Raw genomic sequence first — 23,134 nt, 5'->3', positions numbered from 1 at the left:
ACCAAGTGTGTCTGCTGAGAGGGGGAGTCTCCTCACTGGCCCTGTGAGAGGCTTCTCATTGGGCAGTGAAGGAGACTCAATCAGGGGACACATCCAGGCTTGTAACTACCCCAGGAGGCAGATTGTGCTGCAAAGGATTCTGGGAGTGGGTATAGGTTTGGGGGTGGGACATGACACAATGTCTTTGGTGGGAGCAGAGTCCCAGGAAGGAGAGTGCCGCTGTCTCTCCTCCTGTCTGAGGAATGTGGATGTCTCGGGGTGTCACCTGAGTGTCCAGAGCATGCTGAGTGAGCTGAGGGAATCCGGTGTGCCGAGAGCCTGCGGAGAGAGAGAGGGGTCCAGTCCCAGGAAAGCCTACACAGGTCATGAGTACTGAGGATTGCCCCTGGGGGTCTGCCTGAAGTTAGAGGGGACCACTCCGGAAGAGGTTCTGGGATCCAGTGCCAGCTAGTTGTAAAGGGGTTACCTAGGTTGAGGACCCTGAAGCTACAGAGGGGGTACATAGTCACTGGACCCTGAAGAGTTCAAGGTAAAGGGGACACCTGCGGTTGGGCCCTGAACTGTACAGAGTGTGTCAGTTGCAAGTACAGCTATACAGAGTTCTACTTCATACTACCTCAAGCTAGTCAAAGCGGGGGACAGTATTCAGTGACTTCTAAAGCACAACAGTGTCAGGAGTTCTACAATTCTCAGTCCTGGATCTTCTGGACTAATAGTCAAGGATTCAGCACTTCTGTGTTCTACAGGATATTTACAGTGTTAGTGATGCCAACAGGCATTTTTCAGGAGTAAAGACTCACATGTAATTAGTTCAAGCCTCAAGGAGTATCCCACTCATTCCCTTCTCCCATTCCCCTTTAAATCAAATAAAAAAACCACAGACAAAGATGCCGGAGTTGTCGCTGCTTCAGTTGTCACACCCAGAGTCACAGCTCACATGGGCTGGACATAGTACCGGTACTAATGGCAGACTCATATCAGGCCACAGGCCTGGAAACCTGGCTACACAACTAACCAAGAACGTGTTTGTTTACATGCTTCTCTGCCTGTAACAGCCAGGAAATTACAGCTTTAGAACTAGAAGTGACAAAATCATCAGCAGGAGGGGGGACCTTCAGACCGCTGTAAAAGTGATCACTACAGCTGCCTGGATAAATTATACAAGAAAGCCAGCCGTCATCTTGGTATTAACCACTTTCCAATAAGACGTTGAAATGTGTACGTCAGTTGGCAAGTAGTTAAACAAAGATCCACTTCATGCTTGTCTGCGAGAGGTTTTGTTCTTGCCCCTCTCACTAACATCATTACACCAGCAATGTAAGCAGTGCAAAACCAGCAGCAACCTCAAGAGACTGGACTGGGATGTGGTTGCTGGTAGAATTGCTTGCCTACATTCCAGCTCTGGAGAGTTGGAGGACTGACATGGAAACAGTTGCGTGGATTAAAGCTGGGTATAAACTAGTAGATTTTTGAACAAACATTCATTTGAAAATTCACAGTACATTTGATGACTTGACAAATGTCATGTGAAATTAGTTCAAAATTGTGTTTGCTTTTAACTTTCGATTTTGGAATGAATGGACTTTACCAAACAAAAATTTCATACACTGTTAGGCCTGTTTCATATGGGCTTCAGCTTGTATAGGATCATTGTAAACAGCAAGTTCTTATCAAAGTTTCAGCAAGCTTTTGGCAAGCTTCAAGCAACATTCTCTAAGCCTTTAACATGCCCTTTGAGAAAAACAAACAATGGTGCTGGTGGCAAGCAGTGGCGGCTGGTGCTCAAAATTTTTGGGGGGGGGGGGGGGGGCACAAAAAGAAAAATGTAATAGGCATTGCTTAGCGGCAAAAAAATGTGGTAAAAAATTGCGTGACTCTGAGGTCACAAAAGTGTGAAAGGGGCCTTCAGTAATCAAGGTATAGTGTGCCCCCTTCAATGCAGAGTGACCAGTGTGCCCCCTTCAATGCATAGTGAACAGTGTGCCCCCTTTAATGCAGAGTGACCAGTGTGCCCCCTTCAATGCAAAGTGACCAGTGATCAGTGTGCCCCCATCAATGCAGAATGACCAACGTGCCCCCATAAATGCAGAGTGACCAGCGTGCCCCCATAAATGCAGAGTGACCATCGTGCCCCCTTCAATGCAGAGTGACCATCGTGCCCCCTTCAAAGCAGAGTGACCATGGTGCCCCCTTCACTGCAGAGTGATCAGCATGCCCCCTTCAATGCAGAGTGACCATGGTGCCCCCTTCACTGCAGAGTGATCAGCGGGCCCCCTTCAATGCAGAGAGACCATCGTGCCCCCTTCGATGCAGAGTGACCAGCGTGCCCCCTTCGATGCAGAGAGACCATAATGCCCCCTTCAATGCAGAGTGACCAGCATGCCCCCTTCAATGCAGAGAGACCATCGTGCCCCCTTCAATGCAGAGAGACCAGCGTGCCCCCTTCAATGCAGACAGACCATCGTGCCCCCTTCAATGCAGAGTGACCAGTGACCAGCGTGCCCCCTTCACTGCAGAGTGACCAGCGTGCCCCCTTCAATGCAGAGAGACCATCGTGCCCCCTTCGATGCAGAGTGAGCAGCGTGCCCCCTTCAATGCAGAGAGACCATTGTGCCCCCTTCAATGCAGAGTGACCATCATGCCCCCTTCAATGCAGAGAAACCATCGTGCCCCCTTCAATGCAGAGTGACCATTGTTCTCCCTTCAATGCAGAGTGATCAGTGACCAGTGTGCTCCCTTCAATGCAGAGTGACCAGTGATCAGTGTGCCCCCATCAATGCAGAGTGACTAGTGATCGCGGTAAAAAATTGCGTGACTTTGAGGTCACTAAAGTGTGAAAGGGGCCTTCAGTAATCAAGGTATAGTGTGCCCCCTTCAATGCAGAGTGACCAGTGTGCCCCCTTCAATGCAGAGTGAACAGTGTGCCCCCTTCAATGCAGAGTGACCAGTGACCAGTGTGCCCCCTTAAATGCAGAGTGACCAGTGATCAGTGTGCCCCCATCAATGCAGAGTGACTAGTGATCAGTGTGCCCCAATCAATGCAGAGTGACCAACGTGCCCCCCTAAATGCAGAGTGACCAGCGTGCCCCCTTCAATGCAGAGTGACCATCGTGCCCCCTTCAATGCAGAGTGACCATCGTGCCCCCTTCAATGCAGAGTGACCATCGTGCCCCCTTCAATGCAGAGTGACCAGCGTGCCCCCTTCAATGCAGAGTGACCAGTGTGCCCCCTTCAATGCAGAGTGACCAGTGTGCCCCCTTCAATGCAGAGAGACCATTGTGCCCCCTTCACTGCAGAGTGACCAGCGTGCCCCCCTTCAATGCAGAGAGACCATCGTGCCCCCTTCGATGCAGAGTGACCAGTGACCAGTGTGCCCCCTTCAATGCAGAGTGACCAGTGACCAGTGTGCCCCCTTCAATGCAGAGTGACCAGTGATCAGTGTGCCCCAATCAATGCAGAGTGACCAACGTGCCCCCATAAATGCAGAGTGACCAGCGTGCCCACATAAATGCAGAGAGACCACCGTGCCCCCTTCAATGCAGAGTGACCATCGTGCCCCCTTCAATGCAGAGTGACCAGCGTGCCCCCTTCAATGCAGAGAGGCCATCGTGCCCCCTTCAATGCAGAGTGACCAGCGTGCCCCCTTCAGTGCAGAGAGACCATCTTACCCCCTTCACTGTAGAGTGACCAGCGTGCCCCCTTCAATGCAGAGAGACCATCGTGCCCCCTTCGATGCAGAGTGACCAGCGTGCCCCCTTCAATGCAGAGAGACCATCGTGCCCCCTTCAATGCAGAGTGACCAGGTGCCCCCTTCAATGCAGAGAGACCATCGTGCCCCCTTCAATGCAGAGTGACCATCATGCCCCCTTCAATGCAGAGAGATCATCGTGCCCCCTTCAATGCAGAGTGACCATCGTGTCCCCTTCAATGCAGAGTGACCATCGTGCCCCCTTCAATGCAGAGTGACCAGTGTGCCCCCTTCAATGCAGAGAGACCATCGTGCCCACTTCAATGCAGAGTGACCGGTGCACTTACCTGATTTCTCCTCAGTCCTCCGCGTCTCCCTGCATCTCCTCGAGTCCTCCCGCCTCATCCTCCTCCTCCTTGGCCAATGGCATGGGTTCGCCTTTCGGCCAATCAGGGAACCGGTCTCAGACTCGCTTCCTGATTGGCCAGGAGGAGAAACCGTGTGACAATAGCGAATTTTCATTCGCTATTGTCACACAAATGGGTGGGCTACGGCGCAGTGCTCTGCGCCCGGACCCACCCTTTTCTGAAGCCTATTAGAGCCTCTGGCTGTAAACAGGTGCTTCAGAAAAAAAAACCCCATTGAACTCCATGCGTCCGGCACCCCGCATGTAGATTAGGGGACCAACTGGTTCTGCTGAAAGACAGTTAAAAAGGAAACACTCTCTATATGCTATATGTAGGGCCGATAAAAATATCCATTAGAGAATGTCCATAATTTACAAAGTCCATATGCAGCTCACTTGAGAGGCAGCTCTGCCTGGATAGGCCTAAAGAAGGAGCACATGCTCCACAAGCGCGTAGCCTACAGCATCCCATCACTTCCGGGTAGTGACATCAGGAGGAGGCGCTCGTGCGTTACCACAGCCAGAGGAAGTGCCGACCACAACCGGTAGCATGCCTAAAACCCATGACAGCAAGAGGCCATCCTGATCTTCCATTCCATGGACAGGGGTAAATAGTAACAGCACTTATCATGTTCATTTGCCTCTGATGCTTACATTGTTTGTGACTCTTGTGAGTACCAATACATGTGTTTTTATCAATAAAGCCCTATATGTTGCACTTACTTTGGCGCCTGTGCTCTCCTCTAAAGCGCCCTTCGGCTCCTGCTTGGAAATGTTATAGACAGATATTAACCACTTAAGCCCCATAGGATTTGGCTGCTAAAAGAACAGGGGTTTTTTTGCGATTTTTTACTGCGTGAATTTAACGGACAATTGCGCGGTCGTGCGATGCTGTACCTAAACGAATTTGACGTCCTTTTTTTCCCACAAACAGAGCTTTCTTTTGGTGGTATTTGATCACCTTTGCGATTTTTTGATCATGCGCTATAAACAAAAAAAGAGCGTCAATTTTGCAAAAATAACAATATTTTTCACATTTTTTTATATGAAATTCCCCCCCCCCCCCCAAAAAATGTAAAAATCAAAATTTTTTAACATTTTCGGCCAATTTGTTTTATGCTACATATGTTTGGTAAAAAAATCGCAAAAAACGTATTTTGATTGGTTTGCGCAAAAGTTATCGCGTTTTACTAACAAAGGGAAAGATTTTTGGCGGCGATCTGCGATTTTTTTTGCGGTACTGCGACATTGCGGCGGACAGATCGGACCCTTGACTGACATTTTTGACACTTTTGGGGTTACCAGTGACATTACTGCAGTAATCAGTGCTATACATATGCACTGTTACTGCAAAAATGACACTGGCAGGGAAGGGGTTAACTTTATTGGAGAGGGAGGGGTTAAGTGTGTCCTAGGGGCGTGTTTCTAACTGTAAAGGGACATGGCTATTGGTGTAAGAACAAAGATCAATGGTCCTACATAGTAGAACCGTCTGATCTTCATTTTTACACAGGGAAGAATGACAGACGGCTTGTTTACATAAGCCGTCCGCCTTTCTCCCTTCACCGGAGCGATCGTGAGTGACTGGCGGACGATCGGGTCCGCTGGTCACACGCACTGACTTGTCAGTGAACGAGCCGGGGCGGGCGCGCGCCCGCCCGCAATTGGCTCGCAAGTCAGTGACAGGCGAGTGACGTACCCCTACGTCACTCTGCCTGGCCGGGGCTGACCGCCGCAGTATATAGTCGTGCGGCGGTCGGCAACCGGTTAATGGGAGTGCTGATTGCCACTTTACACAAGCTGAAGCCTACTAGCAACTTGTTTGAAGTGGCAATCAACACTCCCATTAGGATCTGTGTTCAATATTTACAAACTGGGGATGAAAGGTGCTTTAAAAACTTCAACAAAGCTTGCTAAAAGTTCTGCACATGCTTTGCCAAAGCTTGCTGTTCACAATGCTTTTATACAAGCTGAAGCCCATGTGACATGTACATGTATAAAAATTTGACATCCTGCTTTTTCAAATTTTCTTCTCACTGCGGTTGAAAACGAATGTCGATTTGACCCCACTGACCATTAAAAAAATCAAACATTCTTAAAACTAAAATTTTAGAATGAAAAGTATACTATATATAAGTATACTATAGTATACCCATTTTAAAAATGAAGTGTGAGATTAAAAAAAAGGTGGATGCAGCACAGACTGCCTCTAAGACCGAGAACTGAGCAATCAAAGACTTCTGATTACTCAGTTCTCGGTCTTAAGTGAGCAGAGATCTAGTGACTTACTCTGCTCAGCCCCTCTAGCGCTCATTGGAGTGGTGGGCTTTGCAGGGGTGGGAGCAGGTGGCTCAGGTTCTCAGGCTGAGCCATCTGCCACTCCAGCATCTGGTTGGATCCTGACATTAAAGTCGGGGATCCATCTAGAGTTTGGAATGGCTGAGTGATGTCAGCTGACAGCAGGCTTTGGCCCACTGTCAACTGAATACAGGTCACAGGAGTGCAGAACTTAGTGCACTCCAGTTACCTACAGTAGAAGTAGAGCCAAATGAGCTTTGGCCCTACTTCTCCTTTTAAAGTGCATAATAGTAGGTTACTTTAAATTAAGACAAGAACATTAGTTTTATGAGTGGGTGGCTCAATATAACTACCCATCAGGAAGGCTGTATAATTTCTAAGAGCAGCCCTGGGTACATGTAGACTCCTTTAATGCAAAAACGAATACGAATGTACACTACGTAAAGTGCTGTATAAATTGTTGGTGCTATATAAGTACCTGTAATAATAATACTATGGTAAAGGACCTAACCAATATTGTCATCTTTTATTTCACAGCAAATGGGCAAAATGTGGGAATCTTTATCTATTGGAGTCTCTGTCCAGGCTTCATACTGCAGACACATGACATACCCAGTGCAGAATCTGTACTGTATGACTTTGGAAAGTGGGAGGAAACTGGAACACCCAGAGCAAGGACATACAAACAATCACACACCGAGCACTCTACAGAGACAAAAAACACTAATCATAATACATTACACAACATGCATCCAATATGAACGGTTACTGAGTTTAGTTAAAGGCCAACTCTATCCAAAATAAATTGTTTAATATTATGAAAATGGTAATATAGTTATGGTTACTGGAAAGTTTTATCATATGCTGGATCCCTATATTTATTGGAATGGCTCCTATGGTGTGATATCAGCTTTCAGATTCATTTAAATTCCCAAATAAATAAATAACTGTGGAATCCAGCTGTCAGAATGACACCTTCATTATGGCTTTGTGGAAGAAAACTGAGAAACATTACAGGCTATCATGAGATTCAATAGACTAGTACCTACCCAAAATGGACTTTGGGTTTAGTTGGCCTTTAAAGCCCAACTCTAGGTTTTGGTGACCTTTAAATAGTTAGATTGGACCAAGCTGGTCCAAATGAATCCTTCACTAACTCATGCAGAGGCTTTTAGCCCCAACTACATACAGTATGCAGCGCTGTGTTCCAACAGTGGTACGGGGATTTCCCATCACGCTCCCCAAAGAAAACTGAGTTGGGCTGAGTGCTGCTGGCATTCAGCCATTCACAGCCATTTTTATAAATTATACAAGGCTTCCTTTGATTGGCTAATATGGAAAGATGGATGGAAGCTATGTATTCATTCACAAAATACAAAGCTTCCTGTGAATGGCTGAGCAGCACTGAGCCTGACTCAGTTTCGTTCTAGGAATACTGTAGATGGAGACGTACCTGTACTGCTGCTGGAACACAGCATTGTATACTGTATGTAGTTGAAGCTACATCCAGCCCATACAGCGCTGACAGCCACTGCATATGTTAGCTAAGGAAAACGTTTGTTTGGGCCAGCTTAGTTCAAACTACCTATTTAAGTTCACTAAAGCTTGAAGTAAGGCTTTGCAAAGGTCAGCCTGTGCTGTGTTCAAGTCAATGGGGCTGCTTCATTAAAAGAAATTAGCATATTTACGTTGAAAGGGAGTTTTCACTTAGCTTAGTGAATGTGGGGACACCCTGCTCATTTCATTCATCCAATCATGGGCAGACAAAACTCCTATTTTGTTCTGCATTTTCCTTGCATGTGATTGGGTACTCTTTATAAAGTGGATTTTCAATGAATTCACTAAGTAAAAATGTATTTTTAAAGGAAATGAACATGCTTTACTACTTTATTAAATCAACCCCAATGGGTTTGCTGTTATCACTTTGTGGTCAATCCCTTGAAGTCCAGTTTACAATAGGTTTGACGAATTTAATTCTCTTCTCTCAATCTCTGATAGTTGTCAGACTGAATGCTGTCCTGTTCATTTTCCCTTTGGCAAATGGTAGTGTGAACATACACTAAGCTGATATTTAAAACAGGATCTACCGCATAACAAATCAATTATCTTGATAAGCCGGTTTGCTAATAATGGATACTTCAAGCTTCTTTCTAGTCTCTAGTGTTACTTGATAAGCTAAAGCCAAATTTAATATTGCTTTACAGAGAATCAATTACAAGTGTACTCAGAATCAATTACCTGTGTAGTCTTAAGCTGGTTTTACACAAGGAGTTTTTCATCAGAATACACCAATCAGATTTGCAGCCATTGACTGCATGCACTGATTGAATGCTGGTTTTCCAGCAGGACCATTTGACAGAAGCTGGCCATTAGACCAGCTTCTGTTGAACAGACAGAGGTACACACAGAGCAAATTTCGTCCGATATCGCCAAACTGACCAATCCTTGGTCTGTATATACCCAGCTTTACTTTAGGGCATGTAGCCATTGTCAGACTTCAGATAAGAGTCACCTTCAGGTCAAAATCAAGACTCAAGCATCGCATACTAGCTCATTTTGAAATACTTACCTTAGAACGAGCCCCCGCCGCGCCGTCCGCTTAGCTGTATGAAGGGCGACATGTCCAGGGATCGCGGCATCCGGCCATCTGATTGGCCGGAGCCGCGGTGACGTCACTCCCGCGCACGCGCGCGGGAGCCGACAGTCACGGCACGGGGCTCTGAAGGAACGGCTCCAGCGGCCGTTCCTTGAGAGTGCATGCGCCAGTGATGTCACTGGCTGCATGTAAGGTAAATATCTCCTAAACGGTACATGTTTAGATGATATTTACAGTACCTATAGGTAAGCCTTATCATAGGCTTACCTATAGGTACAACTTGCAGAGGAGGGTTTACTTCCTCTTTAAGTCCATTTACATCAGGCCACTTATGGGACTGTCACGGGTCCGCCTGTGTCATCCGGCCACAAGCTGAACTTCATGGATTTTAAAACACTGACATCTGTCCTGTTCAGCTCATATTCAGAAGGGGATGGGCTCACAGATCCGCTGAATGTTACGATCATCCATGTGAAAGGGGCCTTACAGTTTGTTTCCTCTCCAAAGCAGTCACAGCCAGAGTAGAAAAGCTTTTTACCTGCCAGCATTCTGCAGACTGGGACCCCTACTCTCTTTGGGGAAGCAGGGATCATTGTGCAGAGGTCAGAAAAACGCCCTGCTAAGTCTGGGTCAATCAGGGAATATGAGTTCTGCCAATTTCAGAGCTACAGTTCTGACTCAGTGGGGGGCATTTCAGACCTCTACAAAGAGACCCTTGCTTCCACACACAGAGCAAGGGTCCCAACTCAGCAGTATGTTGGCAGATGACAGACATTTCTACTAGAGCTGCTATGGCTTTAGACAAAAACACCTTTTGTTTTGATGCTTGAGTACTGTCTGTATAACTAATTTAAACTGAAGGTTAATTTGGGAAATATTTATTTATACTACCTAAGGAATGAACACTCAGATTCTTGCGTTCATGTTTTCCGTGACTGATTCTCTTTAAAGCGGAGTTCCGGCCTCAAATACCTTTTTTAACTAAAAATACCCCTATAATACAAATCCATCACCCTTTACAGAACCGCTATTCTCATATTTACAAGGTGTACAGTATTGGATTTTAGTCAAAATCTTACTTTTAAAAACGCTGTCTGGGCGCGGCCATCTTAGACGTGGGCATCTGAAGCCGCAGTGTAATCTGCTGTGTCCTTCTTTCTGATTCCAGGGAGTGTTCTGGGAGTTCTTCCTGATTCCAACCTCCTGGGAGTGATGACAAACCGCTCCCAGGATGCAATGCAAAGGCGGAAGTGATGTCGGTGGCCGTGGCCACAGAGGGGGGAAAAGGAGGAAGTACAATCAAAAATGCCCTGAAAATGAGGTAAGGGACCCCCGAAAAAAATTGAAAATGCCCAATTGTTGATCAGCATAGCGAGCACTCCAGGAATTACTAAAGTTGCAAAACAGGCCAGAACTCCGCTTTAAAGATGCTTGTATCCAGACTATTTATTTGGTATTAGCTTATCCAGTGGAACAAGGAACTAGAGAAAAGCTATGATTATCCAATAAATATTAATGTATGGCAGAGCTAATTTTGGCAACAAATTTCAATTTAGTTTTAGTCATAGTCTTTTAAAATGTCATATTCGTTTTAATCGCATTTTAATTATCTGCAATTGTTTTAGTTTTAATCGTATTTAGTCGACTAAAATCTCCAGTTCATTTTAGTTTAAAATTTTAAATTTTAAAATCATTTTAGTCAACTAAAACTAATTTTATTAGTCTAAAATCTAATGGGTTTAGGTAAGTTGTAAAGCATTGTTTAAGCATTTCTCTACAATTTCCAAAGTTATATACTACTGTAGTAAGATAAATCTAATATAATGTTATTGTTTATGGTATTACGGTTTGAACAAAATCGCAGCCACAGATTTAGCCGCTCCAGTGCTCGGGACAGTGGTCAGAGGAGGCCTGTAATGCACACAGTGCTTTGGACATTGACAGTCTAAGGAGGGGGTCTGTAATGAATTGCACACAGTGCTCTGGATGGTCTGAGGTGGCCTGTAATGCACACAGTGTTCTGGACGGTGGTTGGAGAAGGCCTGTAATGAACACAGTGCTCTGAATGGTGGTCGGAGAAGGCTTGTAAGGCACAGTGCTCTGGGAGGCCTGAGGAGGTCTGTAATGCATTGCACATAGTGCTCTGGACAGTGGCCTGAGGAGGCCTGTAATGCACAAGTCCTCTGGACAGTGGTCTGAGGAGGCCTGTAATTCACACAGTGCTCTGGATGGTGGTATGAGAGGCCTGTAATGTTGCACAGTGCTCTGGGTGGTGGTCTGAGGGGAGGCCTGTAATGCACAGAGTTCTGGGACATTGCTTTGAGAGGCTTGTAATGCCGAACAGTGCTGGATGATGGTCTAAGGGGGGCCTGTAATGCACAGTGCTCTGAATGCCGGTGGTCAGAGGAGGCCTGTATTGCACATAATTTTCATCAGTGGGCAAAAATGTGGTGTACATTTTGTTTCGTTTTCGGCGCTGGCTGCTGATGAAAAACTTGGACGAAAATGTTTTCGTTGACAAAATAACACTGCTGTACGGGCTAATAAGAGTGAGTGATAAATTAGTTAAGCTGTTAATCTCATTTGAGAATTAGGCAAGCAATAGATGAATGAATTTTCTTTCCTTCCACCACAGGTAGAATCAAAGAAAATTGCTTGGTTATCCCATCAACAAAGTTAGCGTTGAAGGGGGAATGTCTCCCACAGTGCCATCGTATTCTACAGGCAGGGGGGCATCAGGAGCCTTTCTGGCCAGCAGAATACAATGATCACTGCTAGCGGCTATAGCTGCTGACAGTAATCTCATGTAGAGAAAACCGAAAGGGTGTTTTTACCCAAGTTGATGGATGGTTTGACTTGGGTACAATCAGTCTGCCCATACATGTATAGAAATTCTGCCAGTACCTGCTGAACTGCCTGACTTTCAATCCATGTATGGCCGGCATAAGTGTCCGAAGAACAGATGAAACGGAATAAGGTAAATGAGGAAGAAAATATATAACGTAATACTGAATTTTAGTATTTTTCCATACACCCCATTATGAATACTTCCTCTTTTGTGGTGTTGAAGACGTTCGTGTGATCATTATATGAGTATAATAACAAAAAATGTAAGCAAAGACAGCACAGCAGTACTAACGGTGCAAAGCAAGAATACCAACGCTTAAAGTGTTACTAAACCCAGAAGCTGCATTCACTATATCTGGTCTCCTACAGAACACAGAACGTGGAATTCAATTATTTTAGTAAATATAGATTGCTAAATACCTTTTCTCATCAGCAGTATATAGCAGTCTTGTGACTTGTATCAGTGTCTGCTTAAGCTTGTAGCAGGGCTTTTCATTCTCCCCTGATTCTCTGTCTGTACAGTGCTGATTGGCCCTGTGTTGATCACATGCACGCTCCCAAAAAAAAAAAACTCTCTAGCAATACACACCAAACTGAGCATGTGCAGCCTGACTCCAAAGGCTCTGTTCTATCACGAGATGAGTTGGAGTCAGTTAAAGAAGAGAAGGATCACACAGCCTTTATACACAAAGCAGAGGAATAACCCCTTAGGTTCCACAGTGAGTATAACAAGCATGCTTTACTGCATAAACAGACTGATTTTACTGTTGTGGGTTTAGTAACACTTTAAGGTTTAACAGAAAATAGGTGTACAATACATAGAATTGTATGGAAAATGGATTATGTACCATGGCTGCAGGCTTATGCAAGAACAAAATGTTCATCTCCAAGCAAATATTAACTCCCCCACACCCCCTCTCTAACTCATCCTGTAATTATTTTCCTACCCTTTGAAGCAAAATATTCTCACCTAAGTTTGCTACTTGGCCCCTTGGTGACTCTGTTTATTTGTGCAAGAGACCACTAACCCAGCCTTGTAAATGTCATTTGTGCTCTTGTCACTGCTGCAGACTCCTCTTCTGGCTCCTAAGAGAACACTAAGTGGTGACGTGGACACCAGAAGAAGGACCTCATGTCCTGTAAACAAAAGAAAAGAGAAGGTAAAATACTGGAGCATCAAGTGACCCTGACTTTAGGAGAATAAAATAGCCATTTTATAAAAAGAATGCCAGTAATCAGTTAGATGGAGGGGTGTGGAGCCCAGAGATCAACATAAAGTAACCTACTGCATTCCCAAACTTTATTACCTTTGTATCTTTCCAATGCCTGAACACAAACATGCACAATATTACCAAAAGTATTGGGATGCCTGCCTTTACATGCACATAAACTTTAATGGCATCCCAGTCTTAGTCTGTAGGGTTCAATATTGTGCAGGCCCATCCTTTGCAGCTATAGCAGCTTCAACTCTTCTGGGAAGGCTATCCACAAGGTTTAGGAGTGTGTCTATGTTAATGTTTGACCATTCTTCCAGAAGCGCATTTGTGAGGTCAGGCACTGATGTTGGACAAAAAGGCCTGGCTTGCAGTCTCTGCTCAAATTCTACCCAAAGTTGTTCTATCGGGTTGAGGCCAGTCAAGTTCCACCACCCCAAACTCACTCATCCATGTCTTTATGTACCTTGCTTTGTGCACTGGTGCCCAGTCATGTTGAAACAGGAAGAACCAACCCCAAACTGTTCCCACAAAGTTGGGAGCATGAAATTGTCCAAAATGTCTTTGTATGCTGACGCCCTAGGACTTCCCTTAAACCCAACCCCTGAAAAACAATCCCTCACCATAATCCCCATCCACCATATTATTTGGACCAGTGCACAAAGCAAGGTCCTTAAAGCGTAACTACACTTCTGTTGAGAAAAAAACATTTCCTTTTGGGTGATCTCTGTACATTACAAGAATTTTAACAAACTTTGTTGCAGATTCCTACATTTTGTTATTCTGAAGAAATCACTGTTTGTTCCTCTGTGCTCCTGTTCTGAGTGGGTCTAACGGGAGTGGTTTTATAATTATCAACCAGCTGTGCAGTTGCAGAGCACTAATGAGAAAAGCTGCTGGGTCTGTATCCCTTTAGACGTGTTCCTATTGGGAGTATCTCACTAAAAACTTTTTGTTGCAGGGGATGCCAGAAATCTGACTTGTATCTTAGGCAGACTTCTGGGAAAATTGGTGAGCCAATCACACAAGTAGGAAACGATGTTTCTGGGGGGTGGCCAGTACACATTCTGTGTACAGAACAGCTCCAGGTAGCCATATTGCATTGCATTTGCAGAAAATTACAACAGCTGATTGAAAAGGTAAGGTCATTTTAAATAACATTCAATTACAACATGATTTGTGTCACAATTGTATACACTATATTGTTTTTTCTTTGTTTGCTATTTTTTTTTCCCACAAAAGTGGAGTAACCCTTTAAAGACATGGATGAGTGAGTTTGGGGCGGAGGAACTTGACTGGCCTGCACAGAGTCCTGACCTCAACCCAATAGAACACCTTTGAAATGAATTAGAGCGGAGACTGTGAGCCAGGTCTTCTCGTCCAACACCAGTGCCTGACCTCACAAATGTGCTTCTGGAAGAATGGTCAAACATTTCCAAAGACACACTCGTAATCCTTGTGGACAGCCTTCCCAGAAGAGTTGAAGTTGTTATAACTGCAAAGGGTGGCCCAACTCAATATTGAACACTACGGACTAAGGTGTCCCAATACAGTTCACAATATAGTGTACATTAAAAAAGAAGTATGGCTTAAAAAACAATCATACTCACCTAGATGGCTGGAGCACCAATCCCAGCTGCGGTTGTCCCCCGCTGCCTCTAAGACCAAGAACTGAGGGATCAAAGATCACTATAGTCACTATAGTCGCAGCGCTCTCCTTCAACAAAATGCATTCAAATTATAGTGCATAAATAAATATCTGAAAACAGTGTAAAATTAATTTATGTATAATAAATTCATGAATTAACGTCCATCTTTTCTTTTAAATATATATATACAATCCATTAATACATAATTCAATGTCCGGGAATAGAAGGGTTGCAGTCCCGTACACCAGAAACTCTTCAGTAATTGCCTCTTATCACCACAGTGCCCTTCACCCCACCTATGGGTGTCTTCTCTCCTGCTTGAATGGACCTCACTAATTAACCACTTTAGCCCCGGAGGATTTGGCTGCTTAAACCAGGCCACTTTTTTCAACTTGGCACTGCGCAACTTTAGCTGACAATTGCGCGGTCATGCAATGCTGTACCCAAACAAAATTTAGGTCCTTTTTTCCCCACAAACAAAGATTTGTTTTGGTGGTATTTGATCACATCTGCGCTTTTTATTTTTTGCGATATTAATAAAAAACAAGCGAAAATTTTGTGAAAAAATTTACATTTTCTACTTTGACGGTTAAAAAATATCCAATATATTAAATTTTTGTCATTTTTTTGTCATGTATATTTAGGCCAAAATGTATTTAGCTACATGTCTTTAACCAAAAAATTCTCAATGAGCGTATTTTTAACCACTTTAAGACTGGAAGGTTTTACCCCCTTCCTGACCAGGCCATATTTTGCAATTCGGCACTGCGTTACTTTAACGGACAATTGCGTGGTCGTGCAACGCTGTACCCAAATGAAATGTATGTCCTTTTTTTCCCCACAAATAGAGCTTTATTTTGGTGGTATTTGATCACTTGTGCGATTTTTAATTTTTTTAAAAAAAGAGTGACAATTTTGAAAAAAAAAAAACCTATATTTTTCACATTCTGATATATAACATTACCCCCCAAAAATTTACAAATCACATTTTTTTACATTTCAGGCCAATTTGTTTTCCTGACAGACTCCATGGCAGCACATGTATGGGTAGGCTCCGCCTCCTCTCCTACCCTATAGGAACCCACTCCCATAAATTTTTGCTCCAAGCCAGGAGCCGTGTTCCTTTTTTGTCCTCCTCCTGCAAGAGAAGTCTTACCTTATAGGATACGTTTTCTTACATACCTGGTGGCGTGTGGCTTTTCTTGGATGATGCCTCTTCTATCTTAGTCCAGCAATCTCAGTATTATCTGGGTGGACCCGGGCAATTTAAAATGATGCCGGAAGATGCCATAAATCCTGAATGAGAGGTGGGCTGCATCGCTTGGCCAAACGTCCTTGCTACTAGCGGGAGGCCCTTATGCCCTGATGCAAACGCCAGTCTCCGGTTGAGGAGCGTTCCAGGGTCTTCTGATGGTATCGGTGGTAATGTATTACTCATTTTGTATTTTGCTTTTCCTGGTTGGTATGGCGGCTGGAGCGCTTCTGCGTTCCAGACCGCCGCTCTTGGCTCCTCCCCCGCTTCCCTGGCTCCCGATTGGGCGTTCAGGGCGAGGCTTGGTTCCCCGCAGTGGTTTGCTCATAAACACACCCTATTTCCGGTCCTCGATTAAATTTAAACAGCTGTCTGAGCTGTCATTCTTGGGATGTCTGTGGGCTTTGCGGCGGCCTCCCCACGCTGTGTCTCTGCCTGTGTTGGGTAAGTCCTGTGCTGGGTCAGTCCTGCACGAATGGGGGAGGGGAGGGGCGGCTGTGGTAAGGTAAGATTGGATTCTAAAGGCCCGTACACACGTACCGATTGTCGGCCGAAAAGATTCGGCCGACGACCGATCGGCCGATTTTCGGCTTGTTAGTATGATGCTTCCGACAGCCGACAGCGCACTTTGGGCCGAACAGAATCTGTCGTGCAAGCATTAAAATTTTTGTATGCCGACACCAGAACGGCCGATTGTTCGCCAGTCAGTACAGAATTCGGCCGACAGACAGCAGATTTGCAAGACTGGGCATGCTCAGAAAAGAAAAAACACAGGGAAAGTTAACCATCACATGACATCACTTCTGCAGTTGGCGGACAAAATTCGTGTGCAGTCTTTTGCACTTTTCAGTGGACAGGACAGCCCGGGGACAAAAGACGGCCGATCGGTCGGCCGACGATCGGTACGTGTGTACGGGGCTTTACACCTTTCCTATTGTAGGTTATTTCGAAGTGATCTGCAATGGATGCCTCATCGCCCCCCGGTGGCCAGTCCCTGCGCAACAGGTGAGTTTTATTTTAACTCTCGCTTGTTTGCCAACTGGCTTACTGTAGCCTGAGCTTTTCTTTCCTATGTTTTTCAGCCCATTTAGGTCTGACCAACGCCCTGCGTCTGGATAAGGTCAAAGAATAGGTCACCTTCAGGCCATCATCATGCATCATCCAAATCCAGGCACCGTAGATCCAGGTCTAGATCTAGGCGCCATGAGGATAATCCAGGCTCAGTTAGCCTACGGTCTTCCCGCCATTCTGACCGCCCCACGCGCAAATCCTGCTGGGGCTGTAGGGCTGTAGTCACTGAAGACAGATCCCTTTGTGACGCCTGCTATTCTCGGGCGATCATGGAAAAACAGGGCTCAAATCAGCCAGTAGAAACTCTGGTCAGGCGGATCGTTCAAGAATCCCTCAGGGATTGGGATCCTAGCCGATTGTCTGGTCATGTATCTGATACACCAGTTCCCCTTCAGAGGGAGGATTTAGAGCCGGGCACTTCCCAGCCGAGTCGCTTTTCGGAGGATTCCTCTGGAAGTGAGGATGACCTAGAAGACCAAAATACAGGTTTTGAATTTGCCATGGTTCCTCCGCTAATGAAAGCGGTAAAAGAGGCATTAAAGTGGGAAGAGCCAGCAGATTCCCCTGCAAAACAGAGGAAGTATTTTAAATACCTCAAGAAAGAGCGAGCTCACTTCCCTTTTCTGGGCGAGCTGGGAGAAATTATCACAGACGAATGGGAAGGAGTTGAAAGAAAGTATTCCCTATCGTCCAAGATCTCTAGGTTGTATCCTTTCAAGAATGAAAAGGTAAAACCTCTTGATTCGGCACCTATGGTAGACGCAGCCTTAATGAGGTTGGTTAAACACGTTACCCTGCCATTAGAAAATTCTGTCTCATTTAAAGATGGTCTGGATAGACGAATTGATACAGATCTTAAAAAGATCTATCTGTCAGCTGGTATGGCCTGCAAACCAGCCCTGGCTCTAGCAGCCACGTCTAAGGCTATGGAGGCCTGGGTAGACAATGTGGAGGCCACACTGCAAAGTGTTTCAGGGGAAGTAGCCAGAAGTTCAGCTGTCCAAGAGTTAAGGTTGGCAACGGCTTTTTTGAAGGAGGCTTCCATTGATATCATTTGCCTGGTGGCGCGGCTCATGCTCTCCTCTGTCACGGCCAAACGTACCCTGTGGTTACGTCCTTGGCTGGCCGACCCTGCTTCCAAGCAAGCCTGGTGCAGGATTCCTTTTGAGGGTACGTCCCTTTTTGGCAATACTGGACAGTGCCATTACCCGTGCCACTGGTGGTAAATCGGGGTTCCTCCCTCAGGATCGCCGTTTGCTAGACCGCAGAAGATTTCAGCACAAGCAGAGCTCAGATCGATCCACAGAAGCCCGCTCTTACAGGCCTGGTCATGAGTTCAGGAAGAACTGGAAACGATCTCAAACTACGGGTCAGAAGTTTAACAAGGGGACATCTTCAGGTGGTCGGGGGGCCACGAAGTCCTTTTGATATCAGGCCTGCCCAGGCGTTGCGAGTAGGTGCTCGCCTGCGTCAGTTTGCGCATGTTTGGGCAGCTTCGATCACAGATCAGGGGACCATCAAGTCCGTGTCTCAAGGTCACGTTTGGTCCTTCGAGGAAAGTCCAGTTCTTCGGTTTATTCCTACGGCTCTACCTCGCGTGGAAGAAAATAAATCAATTCTTCTGTCATACGTAGATTCCCTGATCTCCCAGGGCGCTGCCATTACAGTTCCGGCCGAAGAAAGGTTTCAAGGCCTTTATTCACCTCTGTTCATGGTGTTAAAGAAAAGCGGTACCTGGAGGCCGGTCATAGATCTGACTCATCTAAACTCCTTCATAAAGAAAGAGAGGTTCAGGATGGAAACACTCTTCACTATCCGTCAAGTGGTGCAGCCAGAGGATTGGATGATCTCTATAGATTTGAAAGATGCCTACTTTCATGTCCCAGTAGCAGCAGAGCTGCAAAAGTTTATTCGCTTCGCTGTGGGTCAAGTACATCTCCTCGGGTCTTTTCAAAGATCTTACTGTCTTACTGGCTATTGTAGCTCTGATCAGATCAAAAGGGATCCGATTGTTTCACTGTCTAGACGATCCGCTTCTTCTTTAACAAGACCAAGATCAGTTTCTGCAACACAGGTGTCAGGAAAGGAATCAGCATTCAGCAACAATAGAATGCTGGATGCAGAGCAGGTGTGTCACCACGCCCATCTCCCCAGCCCTGGCCCTATATAAGACACTCTCTGGCTGTGCTTCAGTGCTGGTTTATCATCAGCTCCTGTACCCGTGACCTGTTCGATTGCCTGTTGTTCCTGTTTATCCCGGCTAGCTCCTTTGACTTACCTGCATCTCTCCTTCGTTTGACCTCGGCTTGCCTGACCACCCCTTACTCTAAAAGACACCTCTGCTGGATCTCCTGTGTACCGACCTTGGCTTGGATCCCACGGACTCTCTCTCTTGTGCGGCCCTCTGTACCTTCATCTCCTCGGACTGATTATCTGTGTATGACCCTCGGCCTGGCATTAACCTCTGTCTATTTTCTCTGAGCATCTATAGATCTCCTGGAAGCGGTCCTGAATCACCATCCATCCATCCATCCGCATCCAGTGCTCCTTGGGACGTGTCATCTCCTGTTTCACCACCAGGGGTGATCCGCACCGAGCTGCAAGGGAAGCCCTCTCAGCACTTCGGCCTCCACCAAGGTAACTGACAGCATAAACCAGCCATGTCAGAGGCCGACAGAGGTGCTTCCCCGCTCGAGGCTCTGTGCCAACAGGTTTCAGCCCTGACCCAGGCCGTACAAAGACTACAAGATGGTTACTTCCAGCTGGAAGGTCGGGTACTTAACCTAGCCGGCTCCTCCTCCCCGACGGACCCTACTCAGCCTGCCACTAGCTCGCTACCAGCTCCGTCCCAACCGGATCAAACTAGCTCCGCCCATTCAGTTTCAGCTCCGCCACCAGAGCCACGGGTGCCCACGCCAGAACGCTTCCGTGGGGAGCGAAGGAAGTTCAGGGCCTTCAAGAATGCCTGTTTGTTATATCTGGCTCTCCAGCCCAGGACCTTCTCCTCTGAATCCGTTAAAGTAGGGTTTATAATTTCCCTATTGGCTGACGAACCTCAGACTTGGGCACACAACCTCCTGGAACAGAAGAGCCTGATCCTAAATTCCGTAAGCTCCTTCTTTGAGGCTATGGCCCAATTATATGAAGATCCCCAGCGCACGGTCACCGCAGAGTCTGCCTTACATGCCCTACAACAGAACAAACGCCCGGCCGAGGACTACACTGTAGATTTCCGTAGGTGGGCAGCCGACACGGACTGGAATGAGGCAGCATTGAAGTATCAGTACCGACATGGCCTCTCTGAAGCTCTAAAGGACGAGCTTGCTCGAGTAGAGACACCAGCATCCTTGGAAGATTTAATCTCCCTTGCCATCCAGATGGACAGGCGTCTCCGGGAAAGACGCTCAGAACGCCTCCAGGGGGCTCGAGCTACTTGGGTCATGCCTAAGGTTCCATTTGCTGCCTCTCCTCTTCCTGGACCAGCTGTCAATGCCTCTGCAGATTGTGAACCCATGCAGATTGGGCTAATTCGTTCCTCCCTAACCCCCGAAGAGCGACAACGTCGCCGCCAGGCGAACCTCTGCCTATACTGTGGAGCTCCTGGCCATTTTCTCCGCAACTGTCCTGTGAGGCCTAGTAAGTGCTATTCACGGTCTGTTCTGAACTGTCAGGTCTCTGAGCCGTCCCCTGCTCACCTTACCCTTCCTGTCTCCCTACAGGTAGCCGAAGAGAGGATCCAGCTGACGGCAATTATTGACTCCGGAGCTTGTAGTTGTTTCCTGGACTGCACTCTAGCTAAGAAACTAGGAGTCCCCCTGCAAGTTAAGGAGCAACGGCTTCAAGTCTTTCTGGCCGACGGGTCCTTGCCTAGCTCCGGACCCGTGACCAAAGAGACCTATCCGGTTCTTACTATCACAACCCCGGGCCATCAAGAGTTCATCCGCTTCGATGTCTTGTCCTCTCCCTTATTCCCGGTAATCCTAGGCCTACCTTGGCTCCAGGCTCACAATCCCCAAATTGATTGGGTAAAGAAGAAGATCTCCTTCTCATCCAACTACTGCCAGGATCACTGCTTCCCTCCTGGACCCAATGCCCCTGCCGCTTGTCTAGCCGTCCAGCCGGGCCCAGACCCCCTTGAAGACCTTCCTGAAGCTTATCGGGACTTTAGGGATGTATTTGACAAGAAAAAGGCTGATGTTTTACCCCCTCACAGGCCCTACGACTGCCCTATTGAACTTCTCCCAGGGGCAGAGATCCCTTTCGGAAGAATATTTCCCCTGTCTGAGAAGGAATTGGAAACTCTTCGAACCTATGTCAATGAAAACTTGGAAAAGGGGTTCATCAGGCCCTCATCCTCTCCAGCGGGTGCTGGAATCTTCTTTGTTGAGAAGAAAGATGGCACATTAAGACCCTGCGTTGATTACCGGGAGCTCAACAAGGTGACCATCAAGAACCGCTATCCTCTCCCTTTGATTCCAGAGTTGTTTCAGCGCTTCCGGACTGCCCGGGTCTTTACTAAATTAGACCTCCGAGGGGCATACAACCTTATCCGCATCCGAGAGGGGGACGAGTGGAAAACAGCATTCAGGACCCGGTTTGGCCACTTTGAATATATGGTCATGCCCTTCGGGCTGTGTAACGCCCCGGCCACTTTTCAACATTTGGTGAATGACATTTTTCGAGAGTTTCTGGACAACTTCCTAATTGTGTACCTAGATGACATCCTGGTCTTTTCTTCCACTCTGGAACTCCACCGGATCCACGTTAAGAAAGTACTAGCCACCCTGAGGAAACATGGGCTCTATGTGAAACTGGAGAAGTGTGAATTTGAGAGAGAGTCCATCCAGTTCCTAGGGCTCATTATCTCAACAGGGGGTGTTTCTATGGATCCGCAGAAGGTGAAAGCAATTCTGGAGTGGCCAGCCCCCACAGACAAAAAAGGAGTTCAGCGATTTGTGGGTTTCGCTAACTTTTACAGAAGGTTTGTGAAGGGGTTTTCAACAATTATTACACCCATCACCCAACTTACGCGCCAGCAGATCCGCTTCCGCTGGTCACCGGAGGCTCAGTCAGCCTTCGATGAGTTAAAGAACCTGTTCGTGACCGCACCTATTCTCCAACATCCGGACCCAGCTTTACCCTACATCCTCGAAGTGGATGCCTCGGAAGTAGCCACAGGGGCTATCCTGTCCCAGCGACAAGGCCCAAAGGCCTTACTACATCCGGTAGCGTTCTTCTCTCGAAAAATGTCACCCCCAGAGAGGAATTACGATGTGGGGGACCGGGAACTCCTGGCCATTAAATGTGCCTTAGAAGAATGGAGGTACCTGCTGGAAGGTGCAATGCACCCTATTATGATATTCACGGATCACAAAAATCTAGAATATCTTAGGGCCGCTAGACGCCTAAGACCTCGGCAAGCCCGGTGGGCTTTATTTTTCTCACGCTTCAATTTCCATATCACCTACAGGCCAGGGTCGAAGAATGGAAAAGCGGATGCCCTGTCCCGGATGTTTCCAGACTCTCCCAGCACAACGGAGCCCAATACCATCTTGTCAGCTCAAAACTTTTTCCTGATCCACGCTGACCTACAAACCTCAATTCAACAAGCCTCTACCCAATGTACAGGACTTGAAGCCGAGTCTCTAAAGAAACGGAATGGACTCCTCTGGTACCAGGAAAAAATTTTTGTTCCCGCACAAGTGAGATTGATGGTCCTCAAAACCTTTCATGACCACAAACTTGCCGGACATTTTGGGGTGAGAAAAACCTACGAACTTATTCAACGCCGCTTTTGGTGGCCTCAACTGCACCAGGACTGCAGAATGTATGTGAATTCCTGCATTACGTGCCAACGGAGCAAAGGGGCAAAAGTCAAGTCATGGGGCCTGTTGAGGCCATTACCGATTCCTGAGCAGCCCTGGAAAGGTTTATCTATGGACTTTATAGTTGAGCTACCACCCTCAGAAGGGTTTACCACCATCCTAGTAGTCGTAGATCGACTTTCAAAAATGGCTCATTTCCTGCCCATGGTGGGCACTCCTTCTGCCTTGGAAACAGCCAACGCATTCATCAAAGAGGTGGTCAGGTTACATGGACTTCCGAATAATATA

This window comes from Pelophylax lessonae, assembly GCF_965119305.1.
Source record: "Pelophylax lessonae genome assembly, chromosome: 2".
Taxonomy (NCBI): domain Eukaryota; kingdom Metazoa; phylum Chordata; class Amphibia; order Anura; family Ranidae; genus Pelophylax; species Pelophylax lessonae.
Note: the sequence above shows the minus strand (reverse complement) of the source record.